We start from the raw sequence: 9,971 nt of genomic DNA, 5'->3' as shown, positions 1-9,971 counted from the left end.
ATTCCTTGTTATATCTGAGAAGTATCCCAACTATATGCCGGAACTATTTTTTAAAATGTGTTTGGAGAACATTTAATTAACTACGGGAAGCATTGGCGTTAAATAAGCTTTCCGGGCTTAATCCTCCCCCGAAATTGTTTTACTATATTAAAGTAAATGAAATATCCTGCACAATTTTCACATTTTCAGGAATAAAGTTAGCAAAGATTCCCTCCACAAAACAAAATCGTAAATATGCCACTGAACAGGATGTGCATGTTTAGAACGTTAGTAGGAAAATAATGTATGGAAAATTTTCACAAATTGTAATAGAAATATTGTGTTGAATGTAATGTAATATGTTTTCAATGTTGAGAGCAGGGGTAAAAGTGGATCTGAAAAGTTTGGGGGACGGTAGGTAGCGGATGACGTCACGTCGTTCACCCTGCCTATCTTTGCCCATTGTAATTTTTTTTAGGAACTGGGTAGACGCCGTATATATTTTCTCGAGGTGGGGGTGGCGTCCCCCCGTACTTTTACCCCTAGTTGAGAGAGAAAATGTTTTCTAAGTAACACAAAAAATGTTTTACATACATGATAAAGGAAACAGAATAGGCGTATAAACAGAATAAAATGTTTTCCAACATGTCATTTACATTCTTTTCTATTGTTACAAGAAAACATATGAAATATAATTTTTAAAATATTTCGAATATTTTAAAAATAAATTCGTTCGTAAGATAAGAAATATTTTTAAAACTCCTATTAATTTTGTATGGAAATGTGTTTGTTATCTTGTCCTGTAACTTAAATGAAATATTTTCATGTAATATTTTAGAATTATTTGCAGAATATTTTATCGAATGTTGAATAAATTCTCTCACGAGAGTATCGTAGTAGCATTATTACCAATCATTATACTAATTATAGCAGCACCAAAGAAATATATTTGTTAAAAATTTGAAATTTATGATATCCAGTGTGTGAGATTGCTAATTAGCATCGCTACATCAACCGTCATTTGTTTATCAAAGGTACCAGCATTCCTTGCGCGCTATGTTGAATTCACAAGTCAAGACAAGAAGGAATATTTAAAAAATAAATAAATAAAATAAAATAAATCTCACTATATTCAGTCATGTTGAAGAAGATATCTTTATATAGAAAAAGGGTTATAGTTAAGGAGCCAGGAATTATTCATTGAATATCTACCTACTTAAAAAGTTGGTAATATACCCAATTTTAATTAGTTAATGAGTGATTTGAAATTAAAGAAGACTTTTCCGAAGTCGGAGGCACACCTCAACTCTGTTAATAGTGAAGAAGAAAGAAAGAAAGACAAGAAAAGTCGGTAAGTATAACGATTACATAAAATAATTTAGTTTTATTGTCTTTATAAGTGATTGAGTGTCTGTATAGTGTACATGAAGCTGCATCAGTTCCCGAATAAGCAGGACGCTCATACTTTTAGGGATTATTCATTGAGTATGTACGAACTTACAAAGGGGGTAACAAAGCGACTTTTATTTACTTATCGACTGATACGAAAATAAAAAAAGAACGTACCTGTACTTTATATCTGCATATCTGCATGTGTAGTGCCCTTGTACTTTATCTATGACTATGTGTGTGTGGAGGGGGGGATTTAAGGCATATCGCATGTCTTGTGCACATGGGTACTTCTTATATTGCACTACGTAGAAAATTTATGGTATTTCATGTAGAAATGGTAATAGAACACAAGAAACGCAGATCAGGGTGTTCTCATGTATACTATGTATTATCGAGAAATTTATGTTTACAAATTAATAAAGGTATGGGATGCTAGATTTCTATTTTTCATCTCTATACATAAAATACCGTGAAGGTTTACTTTTGGCTCACCAGTCGAAATAATTGCTGAAAAATAGATTCTTTTAATAATTTTCTTTTTATTGTCGGATTGAGTATAGCCCGCTCCCCCCAATGATTTTTAACGAATCATAGTGATTCTAACGATTCATACTAGTTCATAATGAATCGGAATCGCATGTTATAAAGATTTAAGATGTAAATCTTGCGGTAAGGAAGCTTTAGTATAAGTAGTAGTAGTAGCTTTAGTAGCGGTAGTAGTAATAGTAGCAGTAGTAGTAGTAGTTAGTAGCAATAGTAGTAGTAGTGGTGGTAGTTAGTAGCAATAGTAGTAGGAACGGGTTAGAAGCCCCGCAGGGGTTGGTTTGGTTCTGTTCTCGATATAAGTAGTAGTAGTACTGACTCTTCCAGTTCCGGTGACAAAGAACTGGGGGGAGCGGGCTATACACAAGCCTTATTGTCTCCTAAAGATTTGCGCTAGGCGATTTGAAATACGTCACATGGAATAGATAAAATTCAAAAGGAGCGTCAGAAGTAATTGTCGAAAAAGTATAGTTATTCTTTTATGATTTGCGTATATATATACGTTGCCGGATGTATGACGTAAAAACTACAGTGCAAAAAATATAAATCAGCCTGTACTACGTGTATTGATGTAGAACACAGGTTCCTCTTCCCATTTATCTGTAATAAAGACAGAAATCAACGTGCCCTGCGGGGCTCTAACCCGCCTTCACTTGCTAACGCTCGCTCGGCAATACTATGTGAATTAAATATTTTACTTTGATACAGAAAAGAAACATCTATTAACCTATATGGGGGACCTGTGTTCTAGAAGCTTCCCGCACCAATACTGTCTGAGTCAGAGCATTGCGAAGTTGGAGGTCAGCAGGAGCGAGGGGATGCTTCCAAAGGGAAAATATGCGGGCAAGTCTTTACTTTAGTCAAGGCAGTGACAATGACCAATTGATCTGAACCGGTTTCTGCAGTTACAGTTCCCAAGAAGGAAAGAGAAAACAACGTGCCCTGCGGGACTCTAACCCGCCTTCACTCGCTAATGCTCACCTCTGGTGCTTGGGGTCCCGGGTTCGATCCCAGCCCCCGCCAAGTGAACTTTGTGGTGAACAAACACCGTGTGCGTGGGTTTTCTCGGGGTTCTCCCGTTTCCTCCCACTTTCTTCATTTCACCATTACATTCATTTCTCATAATCATCGTCTCCTTTAGCCTAACCGGCATAATCGTGGGACGTAAAACTAAAAGATTTCATTTCATTTCATTTTTAGCTAATGCTCATTCGGCAATACTATGTACTGACATAATATCACTGCCTTGTTCAAAGTAAAGAGTTTAAAAAGATGCGTACATTACCATTTTTATGACAGGTTATAATGATTCTGCGTGCAGTTTTACTTCTGGTGTGCCACTCGAAAGCAGTGTTTCATTCAAAAGTAATGTTCCGGGGGCATTGCTCGTGCTATTCTAGTTATTATTATAAACGTATTATTTTGGTCTGCTCCGGGGAGCCACTGCCCTCCCAAAGACAAGTCTGGAAGAAGAACTGCTCGAAATACTTAGTGAAATATAATTCTTTCGCTACTTTCCTTCTTGTTGTCTATTTAATGATTTTCGCCAAGCGACGTATAAATTTTTCACTTATAAATTCAAGGCGACCGTCAGAAATAATTGTCGAAAAATTACAATTCTTTTACGATTTGCGTATTTATACTGATTCCTGATGTGTGGATAAGAAGCCCAAAAAATACAAACCAATCTGTGTTACGGGGCTACTAAAAAGCACGAATGCCATCTAACCGAGTCAGGGAGGGTGAAGGCGGGGGGGGGGGCCGCGAGGGGATGCTTCCGAAGGGAGTAGGCACGTACATTTCTATTTTGGTGACGGGATAATTGCGCGTATATTACCATTTTAATGACGTATTTACGACTTTTTTTTTCACGGGAGAAGGGCTTGGCTAACTTTGTTCTCCAAGATAATTCATTTACTTTAATATAGTAAGTACAATTTCAAGGGGCTTAAGCCCGGAAGCCCCCCTTAAATACACCAGTGGGTTATAATAATTCTTGGGTTCTCTCGAGCAGACGTTTACGCCGAGAACAAAATTTATAGATAAAATATGATGTGAAATATTTTTCGTGAAGGAATGAGAGTGTTAATGTAAGTTATTTCTATCATTGCACAGCTTATTGAAATTGATTTTGAATGCAAATAGGGTAGAAGTAAGCGGCGGGAATTTCCGGTTCATACGTCAGTTGTGAACATCTGCGATGGCCGTAATGTAAACTTTTTTTTTTTTTTTTTTTTTTAAAGAATTGTGTAATAAAGAGAGAAGGATTATAAAGTTTCTACAGTCATGGTATGGTGAAGCGCGTAAAATCAACTGCGCAAAGTGTGGAAAAGATTTATTCAAGAAGAAAAATTCAGAACAGAGGGAATAGCCCTATATACACTATTTTCTGTCGTAAAGGTAAGAAAGAAAGGCGGTGTAACACTCGTGTATTAGCTGTGAAAGGTATTTTTTTTTTTTTTAGGATCGAAATTAAGTGTTTTTGAAGATAAGAATAATTACAAATATTGTAAATGTTTTTGCACCATCCTCGTTTATGCGTGCCCCCCTGCTGTGCTTCTGCCCTGACTCAGATAGCATGCGTGCTTTTTTACTGGCCACCTAACAGAAGTTGTTTCGCTTTTTCTTTTAGAGCTCTTCAGTTAGTACATAGGGGGGCGCGGTTGCTCAGTGATAGAGCGTTCACCTCCGGTGCTTGGGGTCCCTGGTTCGATCCCAGCTCGTGCCGTGTGGACTTTCTCGTGGGTTTTCTCGGGGTTCTCCCGTTTCCTCCCACTTTCTTCATTTTTCATTATCACCGTCTCCTTTAGCCTAACCAACATGATCGTGGGATATTAAACTTAAGGATTTCTTTTCGTTTAGTGCATGTTTTGCAAAAAGAAACCGGAAGATGCAAGAAATGCGTCAAAATTTGGTAAAACAGTCTGCTTGAGTATTACCTAATTCTGCCTGCAGGTTTACTATTGGCGTGCCGCTCGAAATAATTGTTGAAAAATTATAATTCTTTCGCTAATTTTCTTATTTTCTCTTAAATGGTTTGCGGCAGGCGACATGTAAATATTTCACCTGGCATATATAAAATTAAAGGGGGCCATCAGACTAGATTTGCCGAAAGATTACAATTATTCTTTTGCGATTTGCGTATATATATATATGTGTGTGTGTGTGTATTGTATTGTGTTCAGGGTTTGCCCAATTGGGCCCAGCCCGGAAAAACCCACCTAGGTTTTTGAGCTTTTCGTTGGTATATTATTGGTGCAATTAAGGTGATCAAGTGATTGGAAGTGGTTCTTATTAGATTTTGGACTTTCCTTGGGCGAATTAGTTGCTTTCGCGCTAAGATATACAACATTCAACGTAAGACCCGAGGGCGCGGTGGCTCAGTTGTAGAGCGTTCACCTCCAGTGCTTGGGGTCCCTGGTTCGATCCCAGCTCGCGCCGTGTGGACTTTGTGGTGGCAAATACCGTGCTCGTGGGTTTTCTCGGGGTTCTCCCGTTTCCTCCCACTTTCTTCATTCCACCATTTCACTCATTTCTCATTATCACCATCTCCTTTAGCCTAACCGCATAAGCGTGGGACGTTAAACTTAAAGATTCCATTTTTTTCAACGTAAGACCTTTATAAAGTTGTGAATGCACTGAATGCATTAAAAAAGCCGTACCTTAGATTCAGAGTGGAAAGAATCAAAGAAGTTGTCATTTGAAGAGGGATACACTATGTTTAAATTCTTGTTAAAAAAAAAAAAAAACCTTTCTGGCGCCCTTTTTATTTTTTCTTCGCTTTAAATACATACTATTGTGCCATGAATACTTCTCAGAATCATCTTCCTGTAAACTTTATTTCCCAAAAGCATGTACTACAAGCGCTGTTATAACATTCAAAACACTTTGAAAATCCTTATTTTAGCAAAATGCGCAATTTTCCCATCTTCAAGTGACACGTTCCATTTAAGTGTCCGTGGAAGAGAGAGTTGAACATGTATAGAGTATATTTGAAGGGTAAGGGGAAAATAGAAGGAATGTCACAAAATTGTATTTTTGAGAAAACGGTGTTTTAATATTGAAAACCTCGTAAAAAGGCATAGGCTTAATCAAATCTTTTGCCTGTTTTTACATAGATATTTTTACATCTACGGATGCATATATATATATACAGGCAAATAGTACCAAAAGTCACCATCTCATAGGACAAAGTACCCAATAAAGCACACACATGGACATTCCTTGTTTTTTCCCCTTACCTTTCATTTCATCCTTTTACTGAATTGTTCTGTCATGTTGGTAGTTTTCTTGAGCATTTCATGATTCATTCCTATATTCGCGATTTTTTGTATTCTTTGCAATGCAACGTATCAAAATTATTCATTTGTATAAGGCAAAATAATATGTATGGCCTGCTCCGTGGGGAAAGAAATCAAGCAAGGTAGCGGTCATCAAGGCCTTAGTAACCACCTCGGCATTCACCTGGTACGACTGAGGGAAAAAGGATGATCGGGTCCAGATTTGAGATCAGAGCATTCGGAATGAGACGCTAGTTCTTCATCAACTCAAATGCTGCCACATGTTTTCAATTTTTTTTTTTTAATAGGTTTAATATTTATAAGATGCTATACTTTTTAAAAAAAAATGTGTGACCGCTTCAACATGTTACAACGTCCGTAAGTAAGCTACAGTCTGAGGTATGTCACTTTCAGCTGAAGCTGTTGTCTTCCTTGCCGTTTACATTTTCTTCAGGATGTTACTTTTGTAACACAATATTGTCTTCACAAGCTGCTGTAGGTCCTACACAAACATTTTAAATATTTTTGTAAGTTTAAGATGTAATAATTGATCTTTAATCATTCCCTGCTGTTATTATGTTATTAAACGCTGCCTATTATTTTTATTTTCAGAAACTGTGTAACACAAGAGAAACGTAACTAACGATGAGATCGCGTAGATTATTGGGATTTGGCTTCAACATGTCATACAGAGACGAACAAGAAGATCAGTTAAGAATTCAGCTGCAGTTCCACAGAACTTTAACTGACAATTCGCAGCGTCGAATTTATAGTTAGTTGTGGTAATCAAAAGTGACATTATAAAGAAGCAAATACGTTTTCTGGTTATTCAACAATGTGATATTTCTTGAAAGTTGCAAAAAGTGACATTTCGTGAAAAGATCTATTCCCCATGCGCCGTAGATTTGTAGAACATATTTTCAGCAACATATTTTACATAAATATTGTTGTTGATTTTTTTTTTAATTAGTGTCAGTGACATAATTTTCTAGAACAAGTGTTGAAGATTGTTCTTAATGTGATATTTGAGAAGATTGTTCTTAATGTATAGAAACAAATAATACGAGCAGCATGAAGATGCTGCTGAAGAGTATTTAAATAAATAATGCCAGAATAGTGTACATTTATATTTTTATTTAACTACTAACCGATATAAACTTATATAGATGTATATTTATTATAGTGTACAGTGTAAATTATAACTACATAATGTTAGCTTGCTCTCATAATTTTAAGCTGCTTTTATTATTATTATTATTATTATTATTATTATTATTATTAACTCAAAATCTTATTTACACACAGAATGCTTCAGGGTGTTCCACTGCTACTACTGGTATGTGGCCACGCCGTCTATGTACGTTGGGGTGTCTTATGTGATGTTGCGAGGTTCAGACTGCAAATTAGAGCCTTCACAATCATCGCGTGCCAATTTACAAAGCGGCTATATTGGATTTATTATTTTTAAGATAGGAAAAGGATTGCCAACAATTGTTTCTTGAAATGGATGTCTAAACTTCAATCCTTTTCGTATTAAAAAAAAAAATCCAATACAGCCGCTTTCAAAACTGGCAGGCGACGATTGTGAACACACTGATGTGCAGTTTGAATGTCGTAAGTCACATAAGACACCCCAACATATATGCACGGCGTGTCCACATACCAGTAGTACCAGTGAAACACCCAGAAACATTTTGTGTGTAAATAAGAGTTTGAGTTTAAAAAAAAATGCTTAAAATTATGAGAGCAAGTTAACATTACGTAGTTATAATTTACACTGTTTATTATTATTATTATTATTATTATTATTATTATTATTATTATTATTATTAGTAGTAGTAGTAGTAGTAGTAGTAGTAGTAGTAGTGGTATTTTATTTTTATTTTGTTTTTAGTTATTTATCTATTTATTTATTTTTTTGATTTGAGTCTGTGGGCCGCAATGGTTCCTCGTCATGAAGACAGAGTGAGGCAAAGACGTCTAAGCAGGTAAAATTGTACAGAAGAATCTTATGTTTTCTTCCAGCTGCTATGTCACAGCCTGGCCGCCTTGTTTTCAACCTACTATTTGTTCCCAGCAAGAAGCCGTTATACCGTATATGCAGAGTGACGCAAAAGTCCGGAGCCCATAGGCCAACTCGGTTACTATTGCAGGTATGGAAACACGGTAAGATATGTAAGGACTCTTTTAAATTCCAGCAACACTTTTGTTTTTGTACTAGTGTACCGCTCAATAAAGAAAATGCGTTACCATACATCATGTCGGGCTACACGAATGAAAGAATGTGTGGTTTGAAATTAGCTACACCGAGAAGAATTGAAAGGAGACACACTGAAGGATAAACATGCAAATGCAACATCCACGCCAGAGGCGTAGCAACCACGGTGTTGAGGGGGGGGGGAGCAGATACGAAGGACGCGAAATTGGGTCTTGCACTATATTTTTCATTGTGTCTTTCCGTTCCCTTTGGTCCAAATAATTTCAAACTTTCTTTCTTTCATTCGTTGTTGTCCAACAGTGGCAGCGTTGTACTTTTCGTTACTATTGGGCGGTATACTAATATAAAAACAAAACTTGCTGCATTTTAAAAATTTCCTTCTGTATCTTACCTTGTTTTCGTATCTGCAGTAGTAACCGAATTGGCCTATGGGCTTTGGGTTCTATCATGTACAGAAAATATTCTGTAAATATTTTGTCATGTACAGAAAATATTCCCTAAATATTTTGTCATGCACAGAAACTATTCTTTAAATATTTTCTGTGATGTACAAAAAATATTCACTAAATATATTTTGTCATGTAAAGAAAATATTTTGGCATATGTAGGAAAATATTGTCTGCGTTATTGGTAAATAATTTTAAAATATTCCATGAGAAACATTTTAAAAACCATTCCGTTAACATTGTATAAAACGTTTCAAATACTTTTTCAGTAATGTTTGGAAATCGTACAGAAAACATTTTTAGGAAAACTTTTCTAACGGCGTATAAAATATTTCTACAACGTTTTTGAGTGTATTTAGAGAATATTTTCAGTATTATGTGGAAAATGTTTTCAACAACATATGGAATATATTTCCTTAAGGGAAGTAGGATACATTTTCTGAAGGAAAATGATGGCACGTTTTAGAAACGTTTTGAAAATATTTCATTGCTGTGTGGGTATGGACCCCCAGTGTTAACGCAGAGATCACCTGAAAAAATCTGATAAATTTTGTTCGGTGGACTGCATGTTTGTGCAAAATTTCAATCTTCTAGTTGCAAAAGTAAATCCGCCTAAAAATAAAAAAGAAATAAATATCTGCCTAGTAAAAAAATATTTTTTAAAGTTTTGACGTAATCACCTCCTATGTCTCGACGCAGAAAGGCGTGAAACCATACTTAACGTGTTCTACAATGCTTCTAGGCTTGGAAAACAGAAAACCCAAAGTAAAAAGCTTTATTTGTTCTTTTTAAATCGAATAATGAAGATATTCATTTAGTAGCTAAAACATATTAACAATCCACAAGAACTGTCACTTGTTGAGACCTTCATATCGAATTATGAATAAATTTCAGGTGCTGTACTCAACAAACGAAAGTCAAGCCTGATGTGTGCAAACACAGCTGACCAACTCATGGCAGACACGTAGACTACAACTTTCGTGCCACAACATGCACTGTGGTAGTGGTTGTCCTTATTCATCAAAGTAAAGCCCGCCATGTAAGTCTGGCAGGCCGAGTATACCTTTTAAATGTTTTTATATTCAGTCGTCTTTGGTTCCATACAAAACTATT

The 9,971-nt window shown here is 36.0% G+C and overlaps 1 long non-coding RNA gene across 1 annotated transcript; it reads left to right on the top strand.

Moving 5' to 3' along the window:
- Positions 1-833: 833 nt before the first annotated feature.
- On the top strand, positions 834-7,315 carry LOC145690571 (uncharacterized). The gene is made up of 2 exons (XR_014132244.1): positions 834-1,330; positions 6,807-7,315. It is a non-coding gene; the product is annotated as an uncharacterized LOC145690571 (long non-coding RNA).
- The last annotated feature ends 2,656 nt before the right edge of the window (positions 7,316-9,971 follow it).

This window comes from Thermobia domestica, chromosome 7 (assembly GCF_964235325.1).
Source record: "Thermobia domestica chromosome 7, izTheDome1.hap1.1, whole genome shotgun sequence".
In the NCBI taxonomy this organism is placed as follows: domain Eukaryota; kingdom Metazoa; phylum Arthropoda; class Insecta; order Zygentoma; family Lepismatidae; genus Thermobia; species Thermobia domestica.
Note: the sequence above shows the minus strand (reverse complement) of the source record. Positions and strands in the feature narration are given on the sequence as shown.